The following is a 15,997-nucleotide window of genomic DNA, read 5'->3' as shown; positions in this document are numbered from 1 at the left end:
CTCCATGAGTTTTATAATACTTTTTTATAAGCTACCGAATTAACATCCAAAGACGCCTGTGGCTGTGACGCGTCCTCAGAAGAAACATTCCTCCGAAGTAAGTCTTTCTCATTAGATGAACAATTCTATTTTTTTCTAAAACCTCACGACAATTTCAGCGCTAGTGCGCGTGAACGAATAAAAATAATTCAAATTTAAGAAAATAATGCAAAAAAGGCCTCGGATAACACAGATCCTCTGAGGGGAATACAAGTGTGACATCATGATGTTGTTGGTTTGAGTTAAAATAGCCTTAACGTCTGAAGAACTGCATGTGGAAGGTTTGTTGCCCTATTTGTCATGGGTGATACAGACTGAATTGGGCTACATTTTGTGTTACCGAGCCAGAGTCGTTTGACCGTTAATTCTTTTGTTGACATTGAAAGCCACGAGGGAGTGATTTTTAAATGCCCATAACCTTATACAAATAAGTATCTTACACGAAGATATGTGGATAAAGGCGATACCTGTACGACCACTCGAGTCAGTTCAATTTTTTTTCAATTTAGTCCAGAGACGTAAATTTCATGTTACTTTACAGCCTATATCAATTTCATGCACATTAAATTATTTTAGAAAAAGCTAATGGAATTAGTGCAAATACGCCCATATAATGTAAAAAAGTGTGATGCTTTGCTATAAGAGTACGGTAATGGTAATTTGAACTATGTTAAAAACAATAACACCAAGACATGCCTACTGGGGACGGATCCAATGTATTCCAGGGGGGGATGACATAGAGCAGCAATTTTAAAATGGCACTGTGAGGGCGTAGCACCAAGGCCTTACGGTGTCTGTCTAGGGCCTGCTTAAGGGATCCTAGGATTGAATTGTATTCTGGGCGCTCCGTGATTCAGGCAGTATGGACCCCCTTTTTTCTTCTTTTTTAAATAATTAGTATAAATGTTTTGTGTAAAACGGGCGTGCACCCCCTAGCCCTCCAAATACACCCCGCCTACAGACAGGGCGATGTGAAGGGGAGGGGGGGGGATCTATCGATGCCCCTAATAGAGCCAAAGCAGTGACAAGATTAAACCATGTAATAAAACATTGCTAAATTTCATTTTAAGAAAATTCAGTTATATTTGAATACGAGTACAGGCCTTACCCGAAGTGGCAACCAATTCGAAATCCCCTATGAACATCTTCTCGGTGACCTGGCCCTTCATAAAGGCTGTCGACATCATGATTATTAGCAGCCCCATCTAGTTTTTCTTTGAAAAAAAAAGAGACCACGAGCACACACTGGGACGAACAAGCAAAAGGTTTGTAAAGATCCAATGTCATAACATCATTAACCTCTAAAATTACATTTGATACGTTTGCAGTCTCCCACACCACTGGAAGTTATTTTGAGCAAAGTGGTGACAGCTAGATTGTCTGGTCACTGGCATTGAAATTGTTCAAAGAAGTAAAACCGGAAGTCAAAATCACTCAGTAACCTCGTAAGTTGGAAGCTCCAGCCATTTTTCCCTCTACATGTAATAAATGTTCGAGATACCATTTTGTTTCATCTTTACAGCAGGTCATGGCGATGCTGACCCAAATATGCACATATACCAGCCTTTTCTATTTTGACTTACAGTATACGTACTCTTCAAAGAAACAAGAAAGAAAAAGAGTGAAAACTCAAAAGAAACAAGAAAGAGCAGCAGATGATTCTATTTTCAAGAGAGTAAAAACCACTCCAAAAGAGTGAAAACCACATCAGAAAGAGTGACAGGTACTCCAGAAGAGGGAAAATCACTCAAAAGAGGAGTAACAAGGACACCTCCGTCACTGAAGTGTACACGAAAACACCCAAGAATGGAATACAGTGACGCACGATGCCAATCCCTCAGTTTAACGACTCAATTCCATGAGGAATCGGTGAAACTGAAATAATCAAACACGGTACATTTAAAAAAATTAGAAGTTAATAATAAGTATACAAAATTAACCCCCTATTTATAATTAAGTCCAAACCACAGAGGCTTGCCGCTTTACTAAAACAAAATGCTGTCGCCAGCAGTTGTTGTACCTTCAAGTGAACTTACATCTTCAATATCCGATAAATTAATCACACACATTTTAGTAGTGTTGTATAAAAAGGAACAATGTCGACAACAGGTACTAACTTTGGAGAAAGGAACTTTTATTCTAAACTATTTTCAGCTTGTACAAGGGAGAGTGGGAGTACTGCGCATAGAGATGTTGCTTGGAGAGTGGTTGTGATGAGACTGGCTAAAAATGACCAAGTGGTGAAAATAGGGTTGGGAACACAGGCCAGAAGAACAAGGGTAAATCTAACTAAAATCTAATTATAAAGTAATAAATCCTAGACCAGAAGTCTGCCAGAGGAATGTAGTAAGAAGGCCAAAGCAATAAAAGTGGGCCCTTGTGTAGGAGTGCTCTTAAATCAATTAGGAAGCTTGACATTCCAGGGTCAAAAGTTAAAGGCTCCTAATCTACTGCTGGGAAAAATGGACATGGAGTCTACTGTAGATGCAAGTGTTCTTATTTTTACAAGGGGGAAAACGCTACAACATCATTACGTGTATCATTACGAGGTATGCTTCTTGCACACTGGAGAGGATACTCCAGCTTCGTTGTATAGCGTCGAAGATACACGGTACGTATCAGTCTATGCCGGTTATAAGTCCTCAGTTTGATTGGCGTAGAATTGGACGCCAGGGGCTGCTTCCGACGGTAGGAGAGGCCATTGCACCTCATTGGGCAGCTACCGCCTGCCTCAAGCTAGGCAGCCCCAGCCAGTAAGGTACTGCCTCACCACGTTCCGTTAACCTCACTGGGTGCGTGGGGTTTAGGGTGAATCGACAAACGGATCGACAACTGTGCACCAAGCAACAAGAAGAAGAACAAAAAAGCCAGGAGGAAGAGAAAGGAAAGGAAGAAGTCTCCTGCCCTGAAGCTGGGCACATGGAATGTCAGGACAATGACACCAGGTTTCTCTGACAATCTTCAAGACAACGACACACGCAAAACAGCCGTCATCGACTGGGAGCTAAGCAGGCTGCAGATGGACACTGTCGCCCTCTAAGAGACCAGACTCTCTGGATCAGGCTCTGTAAGAGAGAAAGTCTTCACTTTCAAGGAAAGTCACCAGATGAGGTCAGGGAACGTGGTGTAGGTCTTGCAGTCAAGAACAGCCTGCTTGGATCCATCATCCCGCCGACAGAGGGAGCAGAAAGAATCTTGTCCCTACAGCTCGACACAGCCTACAGCCAGACCAGTCACCATCATCGGCGCTTACGCCCCAACCCTTACCTTCAGACGCCCTGGACAAGTTCCACGACTACCTCAGCTCTGCCATCAGAAACATGCCCGAAACACACTCTCCGTTCATCCTGGGAGATTTCAATGCCAGAGTGGGCGCCGACCACACCACTTGGCCCTCCTGTCTGGGTCACTTTGGTGTTGGGTGTGTGAACGAAAACGGACAGCGCTCGCTCGAACTCTGCTCCCACCACAACCTCTGCGTCAGTAACACCTTTTGCAACACCAAACTTCAACACAGAGTCTCCTGGAGACATCCCAGGTCCAAACACTGGCACCAACTTGACCTGGTCCTCACCAGGCGCTCCAGCATACCATGCATCACAAGTACCCGCAGCTATCAGAGTGCTGACTGCGACACAGACCACTTGGTGGTGTGCAGCAAGGTCAAACTACACACAAGAAGGATTCGTCACACTCAGAACCCGCATCAATACCAGTTAAATGCGAAACCCAGTTATGGTGGAAGAGTTCGCTGAAGCCCTGGAAAAATGTTTACCAGGCCAACAGAGCGACAACGTCCAGGAAAGTCTACAATCGACATGATCTTCTCCCTCAGACAGTGGCAGGAAAAATGCAGAGAGCAAAGGCTGCCGCTCTTCATAGCCTTCATAGATCTGACGAAGGCCTTCGATGCCGTCAGCAGGGATGACCTCTTCGTGGTTCTGCCAAAGATAGGTTGCCCACCTAGACTCCTGAGCATCATATATGTACAAACACACATGCAATTCCGTATAGGCGCATGTGCCCATGCAAAATACAACGATACAACCTCCAAATATCGTGTCAAATTACGAGCAAATATACTTGACCGTGTTGCAATAAATTTCCCAAGTCACGTAAGAAAAGGTATAAATAAATACGCAGTGATCTCAAATACACATTAAAGGCACATTTTCTATCTTAAACATGAAGAAAACGCAAACGAAGAGTCAGCCGAATTGGAATTTCCCACACTGACTCAGTAAGATTAAATGGCAAAGGAATGGCGCGACGTCATTGGCTGAATAATACCACATGACTTTATATGCATACCAATGAATAATATTTAAACAAGGATGTAAGAACCGTGGTGCTTGACATCGTATGCAAATTTAACCCATTATCAACTGTAAATTTAACCCAGCCACACAAAGAATCTTAAAGTCTTATGAAGCTCAAGGAACCGGCTCGGGGAAACGGTGAGATGAGGCAAACGGACAGACTGAAGAAAACTCAAAAGAAATCAAAATGTCTGCTTTGATGAACATTTAATAAGGCCACCAGCCTCCAGCAAAATACGCATAATACTGTACATGACGACGTGACGGAGCCAACGCCCTGTAGCCAACTGCACTGAATGAAGGCCACAGCTCGTTTTTAACGTCGCGGCGAACAGTAAAGAAAACTACAAACATTTTAGGTGGCAGCTGTGATTACGTAAGTGGAAGCGGAACTCAGCTGGACTAGACACACTGTGCATATTACACTGCAGTAAATCTCTACAAGGAACATAACTTATCGGCAGAGGGGACAAAATCTTCTTTGAGTTTTCCATTTTGACTTCTTGGGCAGTGTGGAAATTTCACTCTTACAGTGGTTTCATTTCAGTGGATTATGGAGTATTAGCTTTTTTTTAGAGTGAAATTTCTACTCTGTTGCCTTTACAGATTAGGAACAGTGGAGGTATTTTGGTTTATTTGCATCTTTTTCCATCTGTCTTCAACCTTCGTTGGTATTCGAATCGAATAAGCACCTATCTTTACGTTGTTTTCGTGTGGGACACTTTCAAGTTAAAATGTATATATCCTATTTTGTGTGCATCTACAGTTAGCAACAAATTATTTATACCCTTGTAAAAAAATGTGTTTTGGTGTGTTTTTCTGAGGAATGAAGTTGTACAATACTGTAAAAAAATCGGAAAGCATGGACGGAAGCCAAAGATGCTCCTTGTCTGGCTAGGAAAGTGTGCCGTGGGCCCTTCCCAACCCCAAAACTACAATCAAGACACTTCAGGACAACGTGGGTGAGATGGGCACCAAGGTTTCAGCACAGACAATCCACAGCACACTGCACAAGGAAGGGCTACATGGGCGTCGTCCCCGAAAGACTCCTCTCCTCACTGACAACCATCAAAAAGCTCAGCTTGCATTTGCCAGAGAGCACCGAGACAAGGACCAGAGTTTCTGGTCATCGATTCTATTGTCAGATAAGACGAAAATTGAACTGTTTGGTGGGATCATTATGCTGTGGGGTTGTTTTATTGCAAGTGGACTTGGCAATCTTGTGAAAGTAGAGGGAATTATGAAGAAGGAGCAGTACGTCCTGATTCTAGAGGGCAGTGTCAAGCAGTGTGCCAGAAATCTCCATCTCGGGCCCGACTGGACATACGAACAGGACAATGATCCTAAACATACGGCAAAGACAGTCAAAAATGGTTCCAGGAAACAACGTGAAGGTGCTACAGTGGCCTAGCCAAAGTGCAGACCTGAATCCAATTGAAAACCTGTGGGAAAACTTCAAGTCCAAGGTGCATGCCGGCAGGCCCTCCAACCTGAAAGAGCTAAGGACATCGCTAAAGACGAGTGGGCAAAGATTCCAGAGGAGCTTCACCAAACCCTTGCGAACAGCTACACCAAGCGCTTGGATGCTTTAAGTAAGAAGAAAGACTTTTCATTGACTATTAAATGTGACATTAATGAACATTATGAATAATTCTGATGTCTAATTCTAGAGATATTATCTATTCTTAAATAGCCATGAAAGTGACCCAGAAATATGTTTTCTTGAATTCTCTTGTTTCATTATTTTGGAGTTACTCTCAACCCATCAAGTCAAAAACCCCACTATAACCCTTGTTCTAACACTCAAAAATGGAAAAAAAAATTTGCAAGGCTATGACTAATTTTGTTGCTAACTGTACATGAACATGCTTACTACATTTCATCTTTAAAGAAATCGACGTTAATTCCCCTTACACTAGGTGCACAATTCTATAAGTTTCTTTAAAACAAAGCAAAATAACTCCCAGGCTCAATTTCATTAATGTAGGCAATAAATAACATGCTTAGGGCAGAGACATCCGCAACACAACTTACACGAAAATATTTATACACGTATGCAACTCCACACATTTCCAATGGAGCGGACACTTTGACCTAGCACTAGACAACAAATTTGGATGCAGTACTGTTTCTTTCAGCAACAGTTGCTCGATGTAACAATTATTAGCTATCAAAGAGCCGGGGCAGAATTCTCCCGTTCGTTTTTTTGCTTATAGCATCTCCGGGATTAATTTCTGCGTGCTAATGTATTAACCTCATTTTGGCCCCAAGTTGATCAAAATGGGACGAATTGGAAGAATTGTAAGAGGCAGTTGGAAGTATGATGTGAAATTTACCATTGACTTTGTACACAGAAGTACATCGTGCAAAGGGCAGTAGTTTCGTTTTGTCAGGAAGTCTTTGCTTTGGGGAAGGTATATTAATTGTATAATAATGTACAAAGCTCATAACATCTCTCGTTTCATTTCATTGAATACACAATCCATACAGCATCTTTGATGTGCAAAATGCAATAAAATCGCCCGACAATCGAAAGAAAATAAAAAAATGGTAACCTGAATTATAATTATTTAATTAGTTAATTAAAAATTATTTTACATATAATTTTCACGCAGATGATTAGTGTGTATGCCTCTATGACACTGCCAGATTTCATGAAATACATCGTGTTATGACCAAGATGTAAGGGGGGGGCAGATTGCATCCCCCGATTGTGACAAGGCCAAAACAGCCGGCTCTTAGGGTTAATCTTTCATATGGTGGCACTTGAAGGCTATGTTGGCAATGTCCGGATTGAGGCACAGCTTACACGGCCCACTCCTGCCTCAGAAAGCGCAACACTGCAACTATTAAAAAGAGGAAAAACTTAAGTCTTCATTAGTTTTATTGTCATGTTTCACGACAGAAATTTATTTGACGAATGAACACACTTTGCCACGGTACAGCAATGCAATGAGACTGAGAGTCTTATGGATTTGGTTTTCCGTATTGAATAGAGTTGACTTTATTCAACAAAATATCGCACATACTTTTACTAAGGCTGCTTTCCTGATTTTTTTCCTGAAAACAATTTCACTAGAATTGACCATATTAATTCCATTCAGTAATGGATATTTCATGCAAAACTTTCTTAAAGTTTGTCTCTTCGTAAAACTTACAAAACGTCTCGGCGGACTGCCGGAGGTAATCCATGCGATCGTCTTCATCTGGAGGCAAATGTGAGAAACAAAAATACTTTTTAATTGTTATTGGTACACCATTTTCAGCGCCATTTATATATTAACTTGAGGTTGGACAAACTTCGGTAATGTTAATGTCATCTGAAAGCATACACTTGGTCCTTTTCACCATGCACAGAATCAACGCAACGGGGAGAAGGTCCCCCACATGTTTGGAAGAGGGGGCGGATACTGCTATGCATCCGCCCGTCCAATTAATTTGCACCAATGTGGGTCATTGGGTTGTACGTGTCAAATGTAAGCTCAAGTCTTCAGTACCTTGGCACATGTACACAGATTTAGAACCCGATGGATAAAAGTGCTCACAAAATTATCTGTAAGTGTGACAGACAGTTACAAAGTCAAAGGTAATTACTGACTATTGGCACTCCAAGTAACCTCACCAAGCCTTCTCACGCAGCCCCGTTGAAGGTGAATTTCAGCCATGCCAAATTAAGCACAAGAAACACCAAGACAATGAAGCATAAGAGCATGTGATCACGTCAGCACGTCTAAAACTTGGAGTTCCAGCTAGACCATTGCATATGCATAGTTCTGACCAGAGGGCGCTGGAATTCGAGTAAGGAGATTTGCACGGGCAACAGTTTCATGATATGCAGACTACACTGTTGAAGTTTGCTTGGGAGCATGCTTTGCCATTCATTAGGCAAACCTGTGCTACAAGTAGGCCCTCGCATTTATTTGGTATTGATTTTTGTCCATTCAAAAGGTCCAAAGATACTGAGATATTTCAAACACTTTCTAATACTCCATATTTCTTTCGAAATGGTCCAATTGTGTCAAAAAGACCTAATATGACACTCACGTGGTTGTGCAATGGGGCCACCTGAATCGGATGTCGTTGATTCATCAGCTGTTGAAAAATGAAAATCAGTCAAATGAAACCAACATCAACACTATATTTTGTAACATTTTATCAACAAGGACTGCAGAAAATGATAACAGTTTATGGTAATAAAAGCAACGGGTATGACACTCACATGGCTGTGTAATAGGTCCACCTGAATCGGATTTCAATGATTCTGGAACTGTAGAGAACAAATGTCACTTTATACAAACTTCAGAAAAACGTAAGACACTTTGCATCGTCTGTGTAGAAAGAAACTGCATACTTTCAGACTAATTGTGAAAGCTTCAGTCTCTTCCGGGCTTAGATTCTAAGCATGACACGTACGTGGCTGAGCTGAGCAATGGGTCCACCTGCCTCGGATCTCATTGATTCCGAACTGTTAAAAGTCCCAATAAGGACAAATTAAAATCACTTAAAACAAACCCTTATTTGATAATTGCCACTTTCTGTATCGTAAACGACTACACGCTCAATGATTAATGTTTATGTATTCAACTTTTTCTACGTTTTTTATGTTTTCTTTGAGGACTATGTTTGTAATACAGTTGTAGATACGTCTCTGTTTTTTAGAGCTTTTACTTGATAGGGCATACTTACTAATCATATCTTTTTCTACCACAAACGATAATGTATTTCTCGAAATTGAGCCAAGTTTTTACATTGTATCCAACAGTTGGATTTGTCATAAAGCTTCTGCGCAGGTTGCAATTTTTTTTATCACATCGTCCAATCACTTTTTCGCCGGAAAAATGTTGGAGCGCTAGAATGCCAGTAAGGAGATTTGCAGGAGCAACATTTTTATGCCACGTGGACAACACTTCTCCAGTATACTTGTGAGCATGCTTTGACATTCATTAGGCAAACCTGTGCTACAAGTAGGCCCTCGCATTTATTTGGTATTGATTTTCGTCCATTCAAAAGGTCCAAAGATACTGAGACATTTCAAACACTTTCTAATACTCCATATTTCTTTCGAAATGGTCCAATTGTGTCAAAAAGACCTAATGTGACACTCACGTGGTTGTGCAATGGGGCCACCTGAATCGGATGTCGTTAATTCGTCAGCTGTTGAAAAATGAAAATCACTCAAATGAAACCAACCTCAAAACTACATTTTGTAATAATTTATCAACGAGGACTGCAGAAAATGATAACAGTTCATGGTAGTAATAGCGATGGCTATGACACTCAAATGGCTGTGTAATAGGTCCACCTGAATCGGATTTCAATGATTCTGGAACTGTGGAGAACAAATGTCACTTTATACAAAACTTCAGAAAAATGTAAGGCACTTTGCATCGTCTGTGTAGAAAGAAACTGCATACTTTCAGACTATTTGTGAAAGCTTCAGTCACTTTCGGGCTTAGCTTCTAAGTATAACACGTACGTGGCTGAGCAGAGCAATGGGTCCACCTGCCTCGGATCTCATTGATTCCGAACTGTTAAAAGTCCCAATTAGGACAAATTAAGATCACTTAAAACAAACACTTATTTGATAATTAACATTTTCTGTATCGTAAACGACTATACGCTCAATGATTAATGTTTATGTATTCAACTTTTTCTACGTTTTTTATGTTTTATTTCAGGACTATGTTTGTAATACAGTTGTAGATACGTCTCTGTCTTTTAGAGCTTTTACCTGATAGGGCATACTTACCAAACATATCTTTTTCTATCACAAACGATCATGTATTTCTCAAAATTGAGCCAAGTTTTTACATTGTATCCAACAGTTGGATTTGTCATAAAGCTTCTGCGCAGGTTGCGATTTTTTTATCACATCGTCCAATCATTTTTTCGCCGGAAAAATGTTGGAGCGCTAGAATGCCAGTAAGGAGATTTGCAGGGGCAACAGTTTTATGCCACGTGGACAACACTTCTCCAGTTTACTTGTGAGCAGGCTTTGTCATTCATAAGGCAAACCTGTGTTACAATTAGGCCCTTATTTGGTATTGATTTTATTCTGTTCAAAAGGTCCAAAGGTACCTAAATTTCTCAAGTACGTTTTAATACTCCATATTTCTTTCGAAAAGGTCAAAGTGTGCCAAAAAGTCCTAATATGACACTCACATGGTTGTGCAATGGGTCCACCTGAGTCGGAAATGGATGTCTTTGATTCGTCAGCTGTTGAAAAATGAAAATCGCTCAAATGAAACCAACTTAAAAACTTGACACATTGCAACATTTCATTGATATGAACTGGATGCACCCCAAATGATGATAGTTTATGGTAATAGCAATGTTTATGGCTATCACATTGCTGTGTAATAGGTCCACCTGCATGGGATCTCATTGGTTTAGAAACTGTTGAGAATGTGTTTGCTTTGAAGCTTCTTTTTTGATCGGGCCATTTTATCAATCATATGCTTTTCTACCACAAACGATAATATATAAAACCCAGCCGTTTCATTGTGTCTAGGAGAGGGTTATTCATAAAGCTTCTGAGCAGGGCTTTATCTCATCATCCATTCTCTAAAACATCAGTTTTTGTTTGTTGTCTTGGATTTGGAACAACATTACCAATTTCAGCGGTGACTGCCACCAGATTCCGAAATGTCCACTCAATTATTGATGTTATAAATAAAGAAACAACATTCTTTGAACAACTCATTTTTACTTTCCATTATTTTCACTAATGTGAAGGTTGGAGTTCGGTCCATCGTTACAATTATGTAAAATAAGCAGCAATTTCATACATTTTGAGCTGTGACGTTTGAATGGATTGAGATTTTATTCTCCTGTTTTACGAACCGACAGACTAGACCTGGGTGATGTCATCTTATCAAAGTTGCCGCTGGAAGTCACAAGTCAAGCCCGGTAGGTTTACTTGTGACTTGACTTGGCGAGCCAGAAAAAAAGGCAGCTCAGACGCACTACTTTGAGTAGTGTGGTGAATAAAGGAAACAATAAGGATTTGGGGCGTTTTGGCTCTAATCTCCGAGAATACTTTGAAGAGAAGAAGAACGGTGAAGATAATAAGGATGATAATTTGCGATGGTTGGAACACTTACTTGGATGTGTAACAGGTTTACCTGCTTCGGATGTACCGTACATTATCCTGGAACTGTTGACGAAAAACAAGTTTGATGAAAAAACTTAAGACACTGTAAACTGCCTGTCTATACCGCAAGCTCACTGAGTAACGAAAACACTTCTTCACAAATTAGTGTGCATAACAGTTTAGGACTGAATTGATCGGCCCATTCGACCATTTTTTTTCGACAGAAATATATTCTGTCCCTAGTGAATCGCCCTAATCATTGCATCGGGCAGAATCTGGTTGTCCATCAAGTTGTCTGTACTGGTTGTGAGTTATTCTTGACGGTAGCCTCTATACTCTGGGTGGTCATTTTTCGCATCTTCTCAAAGCGAACAACAGACCAACTTGCTACTTGGAGCATGACCCCTGATTAAAAAATGACATCATCAGATCTTGAAGAACAATAGTTTTCAGTCGCAGCAAAGATGTTCTTGAGAAAAATCACCATTACGTATTAGAACTTAGATACTGCTGATTCCGATTTACTTGAAAAACGCTGTATAGGCCTATGTCCTCAAAACAAAAGAAGATAGCAAATAGTTAAGCCTAAGAGTTAGGGAATGCCAGTTAATTAGTCGCTTTATGTACTGGTAAGACATTTGTCCTCGTCTTTGACCGAGACCAAGACGGCTGGCCAACTGTTGAATCCTCTCAAGCTTCTGGCGAAGGTGTGAGGATGTCAGGTTTGTAAACTACACTCAAGGATCAGAAGAAGAAACAACTTATATAGAGCAACTGGCAACTGTTCTGACTGATTTTCAGGTGTTTAAACGGAGATCACTGATATGAAAATGATCTTCTTTATTACATCTATGACATTAAGGTGTTAACAGAGTGATGAAATGTATGACTTATCTACGTTTTTATTTTTAACAGGGTAGTAGAGAAACAGTGCTGCTCGATGGAAGCCCTTTGGTCAGCCGTTACTTTGCCGATAGTGTCAGCCAGCTTACCGATGAGCATGGATGACGGTTAGACACCAACAACTGCGGCTGGGGCGCAGGTTTTGTCACTGATGAACCACAGACCGACCACTGAACCTTGCTAGCTAGGATGGCCTTACCACTTCGGGGTGAAATTCAGGCAACTGATTCTTAACATGCGTATACTCTTTGGAAGAATAAATGTATGTGGCGGCTTCTGAGGTACGTCGGATCTGTTCTGTGGTGATTGGAATACTATACTGAAACTGAATTCAACTCTCCTGAAATCTGGTAAGTGACTCAAATAATCCTTGTGTGCGTGACAAAAAAATAGAATCATTATTTTGCACGGATTGTTTCCATCAAGGTCCCTCTGCATCATGTTTGCATCTTTCTGGGTCAATGTCCAAGTGAGCACTTCCTTTAGCGACACAAGGAAGATGACTGAAACATTTAATAATGTTGTATGTCTTCCCAGATGAACGTAGTTCAAAGCTATATGTTCATAATAAAAACCATAGAAGAATAGTTATGCACGTCAGATTCATTTGCTGGGTTCAATCTTATTCTGCATATGAACGAAGCAAATTGGTGACAACATAAAACTCATTGCACACTTTTAACAGAAACATCGGAAAGAAATTGTTTCATTCTTCATAATCATATAAAGAGGGTCGTAGTCACGTCTTTATTAAAACTCATAATTTGCCCCACTAAAATTACTGAAGTTACGTGTAGTTGCAAAGCTGACTTTAGATTCGAGTTTCAGGGAATAATTCAATCTGAATCTAAATCGTATCATCAGCAAGACATATATTAGGAAACATATACCAACTTGCTGGTTAGATTAGGTATAAAGCAGCTGAATTTGTCAAGTGATGTGAATGTTATACCATATTCGATGAATTCTGCTCAACACTTGCCGGGAACTGGTGGGCTGATTCAGTAACACTACCTGAGAGAATGTTCCAGTCTCTGGTTCTGGCCCATTGCTTCAGTTTATGATGATGTCCCCGAGATAACAAGGTATTAGGAGTAACGGAGGCCTCTGGTGGTACATCTACTGAGTTGTCCAGAATATGGAACATTATGGATCGACAAAGTTTTTTCGTTCGAGAGTGGGCCACCAATGATTTTCAAAAAGTGATGTGACTGTCCCTGTTGATGTGCTGCGGGTGTAGTGGATAAATCTGACTGCATGCTTTTGGACTCGTTTCACCTGACCAACATTTGTTTTCAGGTAGGATCCCAACATGAAGAGGCGAACTCTTAACTTGGACAAACCAAGGCCAGTAAGCTGTTTCTCGAATAATTGTGATACAGAACCAAAGATTTCTTTTGATTCCTCACCTAATCTTCTCGGAATTTTTCCCACCGCATTATAAAAGGTGTTTTGACCAGGACATATCACTGGTAATGGTAACATCAAGATCCATCAACACTCTTGTAGATCGCGACCACAAGACTGGTAGTTAGTTTGAATTGGCTTCCAGGTTCTTAAGGAAGGAGTGTTACACTTGCTAGGGTTACGTTTCATGGGCCATTATGTTGGTAAGACAAGCGTCTGCAAAACAACGAACTTTGGATGACTGGTTCATTGGAAGGTTATTTTTTTATGTAAATCAAGAATAGCAATGGCCCCATAATTGAATCTTGGGGGACACTTGACTCCTATTTCTACCATTCAGTTTTTTGGGTACGTCCACTGCGGAATTTCCCAATCCATATATGGAGAAGAAGAGTAAGTCCGTAGTGTGGAAGATTCAGTGATTGAAGATTGAAGGGTTTCCACAAATTATAGTAGCCATGGAGATATATGATAGGAACCAGGTGCTTTAAAAAGAAGGAGATCCTCCTGCTGTTGTTTAGTTCCAGGTTAGGGATATCTTCACTTGGGTCGCTTTGGCGGTTGGGCATAAGGTTTCATGTATCTGATTTTGGTAGAAATGCTTCCTGAAAACATCTGTTGAAAATGTCTGCCTTGGAGTTACTGTCACTGCTAAGATTGTTTCTTGAACTCAAGTCTTTAATGCCTAGTTTTTCGCTTTTAAGTAGACCGTTGACATGTAATCAGAAGGCCTCTGGATTAGATTGCACGTTTGCCTGAAGATGTTTACTGGTGTGTTTTTGACAAGCTCTGTAGAGGTTATTCTTCACAGTCTCAAGACGGTTTGAAGGTGTCGCAGCTAATAGCCAGTCCAGGTTTGTCTGTTTTTACATTTTGGGCTTAATCTTAATTGCCTTGGGTGGCTTAACATCCAAAATGGCGATTCCTCTCTACAAAATCAACTTGCATGATGTAGGAAATGTTACCGTCATCTTTAAAGGTTGATTAATCACATGATTTCTGGAAGAATAAGTGTAGGAATGTATAATTATCTGAACTGGTGTGCTTAAGGTGTCGGAAAGAGCAGCAAGAATTGTTGGGTTAACAAACGAAAATGGCGATACCCATGCATGATGGTAAGGCACCCATGTGTCAAGGCAGCACACACGTAAGGGTGAAACATCAAAACAGTAGCAAATAATACACAACAAAGGACAAAATACAAAATACACAAATCATAGTAGTCACACATTGGAAAGCAGGGCTTTACTTGGAACAGATATCGTCACCATATCGTCATTAAAATAAACAGAAAATATATAAAGAAGACAATAGTGAGACATAAATGCGTGCTAAAGGAAAAAGTATGCCTATGACTGGTGTGCTATATAACAAATATTTGGTGATTACAGATCATCACCAAAGATTGGAGAGATTATTCATCGGAGAAATGAGACATGATTGAATGTAAACCAAATTATTTCACACGCATAATACTAACAGCTCAACAACCAGATATCGGCCATGGGCGTCATACTTAGATCGCAGTACATGTACATACACCAGACATGACTACAAAAATATGTAAGTCGTGCGCTTAGCTGGAGAAGCACACTTTTCCCGTTGTGCAAATAAGCTTCAAATCCTGGAACTTACGGTTCTAACATGCATAGACGGGTCACTAAAGTCCTTACTCACTGAATGGAAGCTTCAAAATTAGTCGAAGTTAAATGTTTGAAGGACGATTGGAAGAAAATATTTCCAGGTATTTACCCTGCCGAGATAGAAAGCAGCCATATTCTGGGGTTATCACGCATGCGCGAAGCCGTATGCATGAGAAAACACGTAGCTGAAGATGCATCCCCGTAAATTGATCCCCATAGTCATCACTGATAAATCTCTATATTTCAAAATTCTTTTACGAATACTCAAAACTCCTACTTCTTTCATTTTCCTTTCAATTTGCAGTGGGTTGTCCAATAACCTTTTGAGAAATTCAGAAAAGTTGCCATTTGAAAAAAAATACATGTACCCCAGTGTGAAACAGCCAAATGGTGCCAGTTTTTGGACCCGTTCCGTCCAAATTACTCAGAATTGGAAGTCCCAAGTCAAGGCTAGTCAAGTTCAGTGCATATCTCTTCAATTGCCCAATTGCATGGCTCTCAGGACTCTCGAATATTTACTATTATGTATATTAATGAGCTCGGTGGGTATATTTTGACAAATTTACGCGGGTGCACCCCTTAGGTCGTGTAGT

At 40.5% G+C, this 15,997-nt stretch overlaps 1 protein-coding gene across 6 annotated transcripts in view; it reads left to right on the top strand.

Moving 5' to 3' along the window:
• Positions 1-15,997, top strand: part of LOC110989197 (uncharacterized) — a 72,633-nt gene that overhangs the window by 10,051 nt on the left and 46,585 nt on the right. For all 6 annotated transcript variants that reach the window (XM_087142105.1, XM_087142104.1, XM_087142103.1 and 3 more), the window contains exon 2: positions 12,367-12,704. The gene's annotated coding sequence lies outside the window, so the exon portion shown is untranslated. The remainder of the gene's footprint in view (positions 1-12,366; positions 12,705-15,997) is intronic.

This window comes from Acanthaster planci, linkage group LG10 (assembly GCF_054643075.1).
Source record: "Acanthaster planci isolate LZ-2023a linkage group LG10, COTS_SCS, whole genome shotgun sequence".
NCBI lineage: Eukaryota > Metazoa > Echinodermata > Asteroidea > Valvatida > Acanthasteridae > Acanthaster > Acanthaster planci.
Note: the sequence above shows the minus strand (reverse complement) of the source record. Positions and strands in the feature narration are given on the sequence as shown.